Source organism: Triticum dicoccoides, chromosome 7A (assembly GCF_002162155.2).
Source record: "Triticum dicoccoides isolate Atlit2015 ecotype Zavitan chromosome 7A, WEW_v2.0, whole genome shotgun sequence".
In the NCBI taxonomy this organism is placed as follows: Eukaryota; Viridiplantae; Streptophyta; class Magnoliopsida; order Poales; family Poaceae; genus Triticum; species Triticum dicoccoides.
The window spans coordinates 622,453,447-622,463,645 of record NC_041392.1 but is presented as its reverse complement, the minus strand read 5'-3'; positions in this window follow the sequence as shown (position 1 = coordinate 622,463,645).

Below are 10,199 nucleotides of genomic sequence, written 5' to 3'. Positions count from 1 at the left end.
GTGGTGATAAGGTGACCAACCGAGTGGCAACGCGCGGAGCGGCCGAGTGGTGATGAGGTGACCAACCGAGTGGCGACGCGCGGAGCGGCCGAGTGGTGGTGAGGTGACCAACCGAGTGGCAACACGCGGAGCGGCCGAGTGGTGATGAGGTGACCAACCAAGTGGCGACGCGCGGAGCGGCCGAGTGGTGATGAGGTGACCAACCGAGTGGCGATGCCCGGGGCGGCCGAGTGATGAAGACGTGTCCCGTGGAGTGACGATGCGCGGGACGTCTGAGTGATGTAGACGCGTCCCGCGAAGTGGCGAGGCGCGGGGCGTCCGAGTGAAGTAGACTCTGAGTTAGGAAAGTTGATGATGACGTGAGTGGCTTCGTGACCGCGTGCAGGGCGGCCGAGTGGCGGCGCACGGGCGGCTGAGTGCCAGTGATCCTGTTCGGTTAGAGTGAACTAGCTCATCCGAGTGATTGCTGGAACTAAACGTCTATGTCCGACTGCCACAATGGTCTGTTAACCATCCGAGCAAATTCATCCGAACATGCGTTCCCGTGAACTTAAGTCCCGTCCGAGTAAACCTAGGTTTGAACAGAAAAGGGACAGTTAAGCGACTGTCGAGTAATTTATGAGCTAAATTGTAAAATGATCAGAGAGGATAAGGTCCTCAATCCTGTGTTGAGTGGCTGGGGACTTGTTCCCTCGAGTTCATCGCCATGGAAGCGGATGCCGCCAGTTCGCAAAGGGAGGAGCCGCCGCGCGCTCGGGGCGTGGCCATCCTCCGGGTTTCTGCCGCGTCGGGCCTGTGGAGCCAAAAAAACAGAGTAAGAAACTCAGAAAGAATAGCTTGTGCCCGGAGGTAAGCGGAAGGGTGCAACAACTGCACTGCATCCGGCAATCCACGCCGAAGGGAGCAGCAGCGCTGCCGGCCATCATGCTTTGTTGCTCGGGGGAGCCAGGCCGCCGGCCAATTTGAGGACGCCTGGCCCACGGCCAAGTGCTGATGTCGATGATGTTCTGGACGTTAGCTGGCCGAGTGAAAAAAAAGGTGAACCGGCCGAGTGGATCCCGGGGCTGCACGACCGAGTAGGCACCTTCTGAGCGGACGCCTCATTCAAGTGCATCCGCTGGTCCGAGGGAACCACAGCTGGGTGGCGATCCGGTCGGTGTGGAGCTGGCTACGCAGGCCGACGCGGAGTGCTGGGCTGAGAGGTGTTGGTGATGTTCGGTGTAGATGTGCCCATGAGCGCACGAGAGCTGATCCGTTTGCTGGAGGCGGTTGGCTCTATCCTGCTTGCAAGCGGCCGGATCCAGCGGGCGTCTGACCTGCAGACCAAGGCCGAGCAGAGAGACAGACTCTTGCTCCAAAATGAATCAAAATTAGCAGTAAATGCCTAGTAATTAGATGTGATTGCATGGCTAACCAACGCGTTAAAAAAGGGAATTGCTCCCGTCCAGAATCTGCATGCAGAAGGCGTTAGCTAGCGGTAATTAAGCAAGATGCGTTACCGTTCGTGTATGTGAAGGAAGTTTCCTTCTTCCACGGGCCATTTATCTCCCTGCCGGTTTATTGCCAGATGGCCTTGCGCCCCGACTGCGGACGTTGCAGCAGGGTAGCAGACGCCGGCGGGAGGAGTCGCCGCGCATGGGGGGTGCGGCCAGCCCTGACACCCGCACCGCGTCGGGCAAGTGCCACCTCCGCGGAAGCCACGGCGGGGCCGCGATGCCTGTAGGAGGACTCGCCTTGTGCGGGTAGCGTGACGCGCCGTGCCGTCGTGCCGTGCCGTGCCGTGCGGGGCGCACCGTCCATGCGGCGCCCTGCCGTGCGGGAAGCCGGGCAGTTGGTCGCAGAGACCATGGCCAAGCGGACGATCGGAGGAAGGAGCGGGCCGATGATGATGGAGTCGATGGAGCGGTTGCCGCGGACGTAGACTTCACCGAACATTCATGCGGGAGCCAGATCGCCGATCGAGACTTCATGCAAGAAGAAGAGGAGGTCGTTCCGAAGGGCGTCGCTGCAGCATGCCACGTCCGGGCACGGGGAAGATGAGGCGGTCTTCCTCCTCGCCTGGTGCCCTCTCTTCTTCTTACTCTCGATCCATGATCGATCCGGCATGCCCACAGTGTCGAGTAAAAGATGTATCTTTACCCCCTTTTGTGATGCTTCAGAAGCTCGCTGTGGAGATGAACAATATGTGATATATCAAAGAAAATTAAACACAGAAGAATAACAAACCATTTGCATCATGGCCTGATAGACGCCAGGCCCCATGGTGGGCGCCAACTGTCGTGGGAACGATTCCGATAATAATAAGGTATAGGGTAACGGAGCATGATCTATCGAGATGCATATGGGTAACACGGTGGTTTTAGCGAGTTCGGGCCTCTCATGGTGGAGATAACAGCCCTATGTCTCGTGCTCCGGAGAGGCTTTGTATTATCTGAATATGTATCTGGAGATTACAATGTGTGAGATAAGGGAACGGATCCCATGCCTGAGCTAAGTCCTGAGACTAATGGTGAAAAGAGAGAGAGAGGTGGAAGAAAAGCCCCCCTCGTCTAGTGATGGGGTGGCTTATATAGAGTGCGCCACCCCCTCACCTCCTATGTTACAAAGTGGGGCATGAATGTCATAATATCAGCCCACTACCAAGCCCTCACTATGAGAATGATGCCGACTGCTTTGTTGTATGCTGGTCTTCGTATATCCGAGTGAGTCGTACGATCGAGTGGATGGTATGCTGCTTGGTCGAGTGGATAGTATACTGCTTGTCCGAGTGGATAGTATGCATGTATAAAATTTATTTGGACCCACATGTTGTGTGGACCCCATGCTTTATGATATTTCGACCATTCATGGGCCTACCTACTATGTGTATCCCCAACAAACTCCTCAAATGGAACAGTCAACAAATCAATTCCAATGAGGTCGTGCTCCTCTTTAACTCTCAGATACAAAGTATTCGTCCCCCAGACTCTCTGCAGGTTTTCATGTACCAATCATGGAATCTTCGCATCATCGTTATTAGAGATTTTTCATCTTTGACAAGAGGCTTCCCGTAATGGTATTTGTGTTCTTCCACCTCCAACAAATCATAATGTACATCGTCGGGCAGGTAATCTCCAAGATTTCTATAACCGGGCACCATCCTCGGATCATTAGCAACAATATCGCTAGACACCTTGAGCGAGGGGCACGATTGGTCCGCTTGTTCGACGTGCTGAGCAATTTTTTTCCCAACTCATCGTTCTGCTAACCTTCGATCACTGATAGTACTTCCCGGCCGCTCCGCTTCGATATATACCTTTGTAGTAATGCGCTCATAGTTGTTTCTCAGCGAAGACTTGGGTGGTTTCCTCAGGGCATCGATAGTGCGCTTTGCTTTCACCGGATCTACCTTCTCCTCCGGAGGTGGATGTCTCTTTGCTTTCACCACTTCAAAGATGTCCTTCACTTCTTTTTCCATGATCTTCGCATTTTCTTCCATGGTCCTCTCGTATGGTAACTTCACTAGAGGCTTGAGAGGTGGACCGAATATGTATTGCCTCCCGCCTCTGGCTGTACTGCTAGATGCCGGAGTAGACGGAGCGGCTACGGCTGTCTTCTTTCGTGCTTTCTTACGAGGCGGAGGAGAAGGACTACAGCGCGCCGGAGCAGCCGTAGCGACAGCGGGTCTCTTCTGCCCTTGCTGGCGAGGCGGAGAAGGAGGAGGCTGGCTGCTCGGGCGCGCCGGCGTAAGCGGAGAAGGAGGCGGGGTGCCGCCACACGCCGGAGAAGGAGGCTGGGTGCCCTGATCACTCGCCAGAGGAGGAGGCGGAGGAGGAGGCGGAGTGCCCTGACTCGCCGGAGGAGGAGGAGGAGGCGGAGGCGTCCAGTTTGGAAGGTTGATGAGCTCCTTCCGCCATAGGCATGGAGTCTTCATAGAAGAACCCAGCCGAGTCTCCCCTTCACCAGTAGGGTGGTCAAGCTTGAGGTCCTCAAATCCGTCTGTTATTTCATCCACCATCACCCTAGCATATCCTTCTGGAATCAGCTGGCAGTGAAAAGTTGCACCAGGTTCAGGAGGTGCAACAGAGCCAACAGCCGCCTTGACTTTCAAATTCTTCCATTGCGTCATAAGGTGGCAATTTTGAGACTCCGTGATTAAGTCCACGGGGTAGCTAGCAGGAGCCGTGAAGACAGGCTCCAGCTGCTGCAGCTCGGTGGAAGCCACGCTGCTTCTCCGCTGAGATGGCGGGGTAGCTTCGGGGGAAGCTTCGGCGGGTCACTTGCTGCGATCTGCTTCTCGTTGCTCTATCGCTTGTACCCTTGCGTGCAGCGCCTAAATTTGGATCTGCTCAACTTTCTTCCTCCTCTCCTGGCATTTGTAACTGCCTGTGTCCGGAAACCCGGCCTTCCACGAAACGGAGCCTGGCGTGCCTCGTCTCCGTCCAGGGTGCTCAGGATTCCTGAGGGCCATTGTGAGCTCGTCGTTCTCTCTGTCTGGAACGAACATCCCTTGCTGCGCTGCCTCGATATACTCCTGAAGCCTCGTGACAGGTATTCTTAGTTGCTCGTCCTTCCAAACGCACTTCCCTGATACAGGGTCCAAGGATCCGCCAACCCCAAAGAACCAAGTCCGGCAACAGTCTGGCCAGTTCCTCGTCTCTGGTTCCACCCCTTTATCAATCAGGTCATTCTCAGCCTTGGTCCACAACGGTCGGGCTTTGAGGTAGCCACCTGACCCCGTGCGATGGTGATGCTTCTTCTTCGTAGCATTTTTCTTATTTGTCACTGACATCTTCTTACTCTTGTCCGATGTCTTGTGGGCCACAAATGCGGGACAGTGATCTCTGATCTTCTCATACCGGCCAGTGAATTCTGGTGTCTTGTCTTCGTCGACAAACGATGTTTTCAGCTCATTCTTCCACCTCCTGAATAGTTCTGCCATCTTCTTAAGAGCATGAGACTTGATTAATTGCTCTTTAACTGGCTTCTCCGGATCCTCCTCTGCCGGTAGGGTGAAATTTGCCTTCAGCATGGTCCAAAGATCATCTTTTTGCATATCGGAGACATAAGACACCTCAGGGTCTTCATTCTTAGGCTTTAACCATTGGTGGATACTGATCGGGATCTTGTCCCCAACAAGAACCCCGCACGGAGCAGCAAATGCTTCCTTTGTCCGGATGGGTTCAATCGGCATGCCATCGCGCGCGATTGCTGTGATCTCAAACTTTTCATCCGAGCGCAACTTTTTCTTCGGGCCTCGTCCCTTTAATGAAGTTGTGCTTGATCCGGAGGGCTAGAAAAAAGAAGAAAGACGAGAGTTAATTAATATGTGTACATATACCAAAACAATGAATGCATCAATTAGCTAGTCCGCACATGCTTAACTAATATATATACCTGGTCGAACTCGGTTCGGTCACTGGAGCCGTCATCACAGTCTCCTTCTTGCACCGGCATTGGGTCACCGGAGCCGTCATCATGGTCTCCTTCTTGCACCGGCATTGGGTCATTGGAGCCATCATAATCATAGCCTGCTTCTTCACCCTGTCCTTCCAGACCATCGGTTTCGTTGAGAAACGACATGACGGCATCACTTCCTTGTGTGATTATGTCCCCCAACACCGCTTTTGTTGCTTCGTCTCGGGGGTCCATAGATTCTGCAAATATTTACAACATGGCAATTATTATTCAAACATGATAGATGGATATATAGTGGCAAACGTTGAACTAGCTAGCTAATCACAATAAGGAATTATATTAGTGGCCTCGACGCTGCTTCTCTAGGGTTTGGGGTGGCCTCGGCAACGCTTCAAGGGTTTGGGGTGGCCTCGACAATGCTTCAATGGTATGGGGTGGCCTCGATGACAACGCTCTTTTAACTTGGTAAATTTGGGTGGCCTCGAGAGAGTTTGTCGGGTAGGGGCGCGGTAGGAGGGGGTAGGAGACCGACATCGTTTTTTCTAGGGTTTGGGTGTCCTCGAAAGTTTTGGTCGAGCGAGAGGGTCGGGGGGTGCTCCCGTGGTATAAGTTATCATGGTCGAGAGGGGGTATATCGACAACAACGACATACGACGACCCCTCGACCCTCGAACCCTCAGCGACCCTCGACCCTCTACCCTAGCTAGTTCCCGACCCTCGCCCCTCGAACCCTCGGCGACCCCTCCCCCCTCATGTCGAACTTATCGGGGAGGGGGTATATCGATAACGACATACCTGATAAAAAAACGAAAGAAAGAAGAAGAAAAATAAGAAGAAAAAAAAGAGGAGAAGAAGAAAAAATAGAATATTTTCCTCTTCTCCTCTTTTTTTCTTTTTTCCTCTTCTTATTTATTTCTCCTCTTCTTCTCCTTTTTCTTTTCCTTCTTACTAAACTAAACATAAACTAAAATAATCCTAAAACTAAACGAAACTTCTTCTCCTCCCTTTTTGTATCTTCTTCTTCTTTTTTTCATCCTAAAACTTTATGAACAAAATTACAACAGAAAAAACAATAAAAATTCTATGAACAAAATAAAAATTCTATGAACAAAATAAAAATTCTATGAACAAAATTACAACAGAAAAAATCATAAATTTTTTATTAAAAAATGACATATTCTTTGCATATGAACATACAAACATTTGCATATTCTACAATAATATCACCAAAAAATCTATGAACAGAAAAAAAAATCCTAACTTTTGCATATGAACATACATACATCATCATCATTATCTACTACTACTACTACAGTATGAACAAAAAATAAATATATATGTGAACAGGGGGCCTGCTTCGTCGTCGGCATCGGGGCAGGCGGCAGCGTTGGGGCGGACGCGCGACGGCGAGGTCGGGGCAGGGCGCTCGGCGTGCATGACAGCGAGGTCGGGCCGGGCAGCGCGCAGCGAGGTCGGGGCAGGGCTCGGCGACGGCGAGGTCGGGGAAGGGCGTGTCGAGGTCGGGGCAGGGTGCGGCATGGCCGGGGCAAGGGCGACAGAGACGGCGGACGGGGGCGCGCGGCAGTCTGGCGGCGTCGATGTCGTCGGCGTCGTCGGGGCGGAACTGCGAGATGAGAAGTGAAAATTTTCACAAGTCCTACTTATATACCCAGAGCATTGGTTCCGGTTCATAGCACAAACTGGGACCAATGCACCCTTTAGTCCCGGTTGGTGCCATCAATCGTGACCAAAGGTCAGTTTTCGGCAGCCCAAAGGGCGGGAAGCGGCGGCCTTTGGTTCCGGTTGGTGCCACCAACCGGAATGAAAGGCCTCGTGCTCCCCGTGGCCAAAACTTTAGTCCCACCTCGCTAGTTGAGAGGGGCGCGTAGTGGTCTATAAGCCCCACTGTCGCGCCCCTCTCGAACTCCTCTCGATTGCAGGCTTACGGGCCTAATTGTCATTGATATGCCTGATGGGCCTACTGGGCCTTCTGTGGGCCTGAATCCTGGTCCATGATAGGGTTTCTAGTCGTATTCAGGTCGTGGTGGCCCAGTAGTTGGCACTTTTTATTTTTATTTTTTGCTTTATTTATATTATTTTGTTTCTACTTACAACAAAAAATTTACTGTTTATATTTTTATTTATTTTATTAAAATTTATTTATTTTACTTTTATAAAATTTATTTTGTTTCTACTTCTTTATTTTATAAAAGTTTATTTTATTTTATTTTATTTTGTTTCTACTTACTTATTGAATTAAATTTTAATTTGTTTTATTTTGTTTCTACTTATTTATTTTATTAAAGTTTATTTTATTTTATTTTGTTTTTACTTATTTATTTTATTAAATTTTAATTTATTTAATTTTGTTTCTACTTATTTATTAAAGTTTATTTTGTTTCTTTCTGCTCTTCATGTTTTGAACAAAAAATACTTTGATAATTTCAGTGGCATGAATTTTATATAACTTTAGTTTAAAAATACTAACGGTTTATAAAAGCTTTTTGGTTCATTCCTTTTGCTATTAGAGTATTATAAAAGTTTTTTAGTTAATTTTCTTTTTGCATGGTATCATCATTTCATCAGCATAGCATGTGCAAGAAAGTAGAGAGGGTTACGGCAAAAACTGGATGCACTTCGTGTACAAAACGGACAATCTCTTTCGAAGTATCAGGGTTTCATACGGAAACTCGTCTGTTACAAAGGGATGTCATTTTTTTGAACTTATTTGAACTCCAGAGTTTTTCTGTGTTCAAAATACACCATTCAAAGCCATATCATCAATTTTCAACCCTTTCTAACTTCATTTGTTATTTTTCATGCATTTACTGATTTTTGTGAGCTAAATTACCCTAAAATATAAAAGCATTTCAAATGAATTCTGAAAAGGTTGAAAGTTGGCATGGTATCATCATTTCATCCACATAGCATGTGAAAGAAAGTAGAGAGGGTTATGGCAAAAACTGGATGCACTTCGTGTACAAAACGGACAATCTCTTTCGAAGTATGAGGGTTTCATACGGAAACTCGTCTGTTACAAAGGGATGTCATTTTTTGAACTTATTTGAGCTCCAGAGTTTTTCTGTATTCAAAATGCACCATTTAAAGCCACATCATCAACTTTCAACCCTTTCTGACTTCATTTGTTATTTTTCACGCATTTACTGATTATTTTGAGCTATAAGACCCTGAAATTGAAAAGCATTTCAAATGAACTCTGAAAAGGTTGAAAGTTGGCATGGTGTCATCATTTCACCACATAGCATGTGCAAAAAAGTACAGAGGGTTACGGCAAAAACTGGATGCACTTCGTGTACAAAACGGACAATCTCTTTCAAAGTATGAGGGTTTCATACGGAAACTCGTCTGTTACAAAGGGATTTCATTTTTTTGAACTTATTTGAACTCCATACTTTTTCTGTGTTCAAAATGCACCATTCAAAGCCACATCATCAATTTTCAACCCTTTCTGACTTCATTTGTTATTTTTCATGCATTTACTGATTATTTTGAACTATAAGACCCTGAAATTGAAAAGCATTTCAAATGAACTCTGAAAAGGTTGAAAGTTGGCATGGTATCATCATTTCACCCACATAGCATGTGCAAGAAAGTAGAGAGGGTTACGGGAAAAACTGGATGCACTTCATGTACAAAACGGACAGTCTCTTTCAAAGTATGAGGGTTTCATACGGAAACTCGTGTGTTACAAAGGGATGTCATTTTTTTGAACTTATTTGAACTCCAGAGTTTTCCTGTGTTCAAAATGCACCATTCAAAGCGATATCATCAATTTTCAACCTTTCTGATTTCATTTGTTATTTTTCATGCATTTACTGATTTTTGTGAGCTAAATGACACTGAAATATAAAAGCATTTCAAATGAACTCTGAAAAGGTTGAAAGTTGGCATGGTATCATCATTTCATCCACATAGCATGTGAAAGAAAGTAGAGAGGGTTACGGCAAAAATTGGATGCACTTCGTGTACAAAACGGACAATCACTTTCGAAGTATGAGGGTTTCATACGGAAACTCGTCTGTTACAAAGGGATGTCATTTTTTTGAACTTATTTGAGCTCCAGAGTTTTTCTGTGTTCAAAATGCACCATTTGAAGCCACATCATCAACTTTCAACCCTTTCTGACTTCATTTGTTATTTTTCACGCATTTACTGATTATTTTGAGCTTTAAGACCCTGAAATTGAAAAGCATTTCAAATGAACTCTGAAAAGGTTGAAAGTTGGCATGGTATCATCATTTCACCCACACAGCATGTGCAAGAAATTAGAGAGGGTTACGGCAAAAACTGGATGCACTTCGTGTACAAAACAGACAATCTCTTTCGAAGTATCAGGGTTTCATACGGAAACTCGTCTGTTACAAAGGGATTTTATTTTTTTGAACTTATTTGAACTCCAGAGTTTTTCTGTGTTCAAAATGCACCATTCAAAGCCACATCATCAATTGTCAACCCTTTCTGACTTCATTTGTTATTTTTCATGCATTTTGCTGATTATTTTGAGCTATAAGACCCTGAAATTGAAAAGCATTTCAAATGAACTCTGAAAAGGTTGAAAGTTGGCATGGTATCATCATTTCACCCACATAGCATGTGCAAGAAAGTAGAGAGGGTTACGGCAAAAAGTGGATGCACTTCATGTACAAAACGGACAATCTCTTTCGAAGTATGAGGGTTTCATACGGAAACTCGTGTGTTACAAAGGGATGTCATTTTTTGAACTTATTTGAACTCCAGAGTTTTTCTGTGTTCAAAATGCACCATTCAAAGCCACATCATCA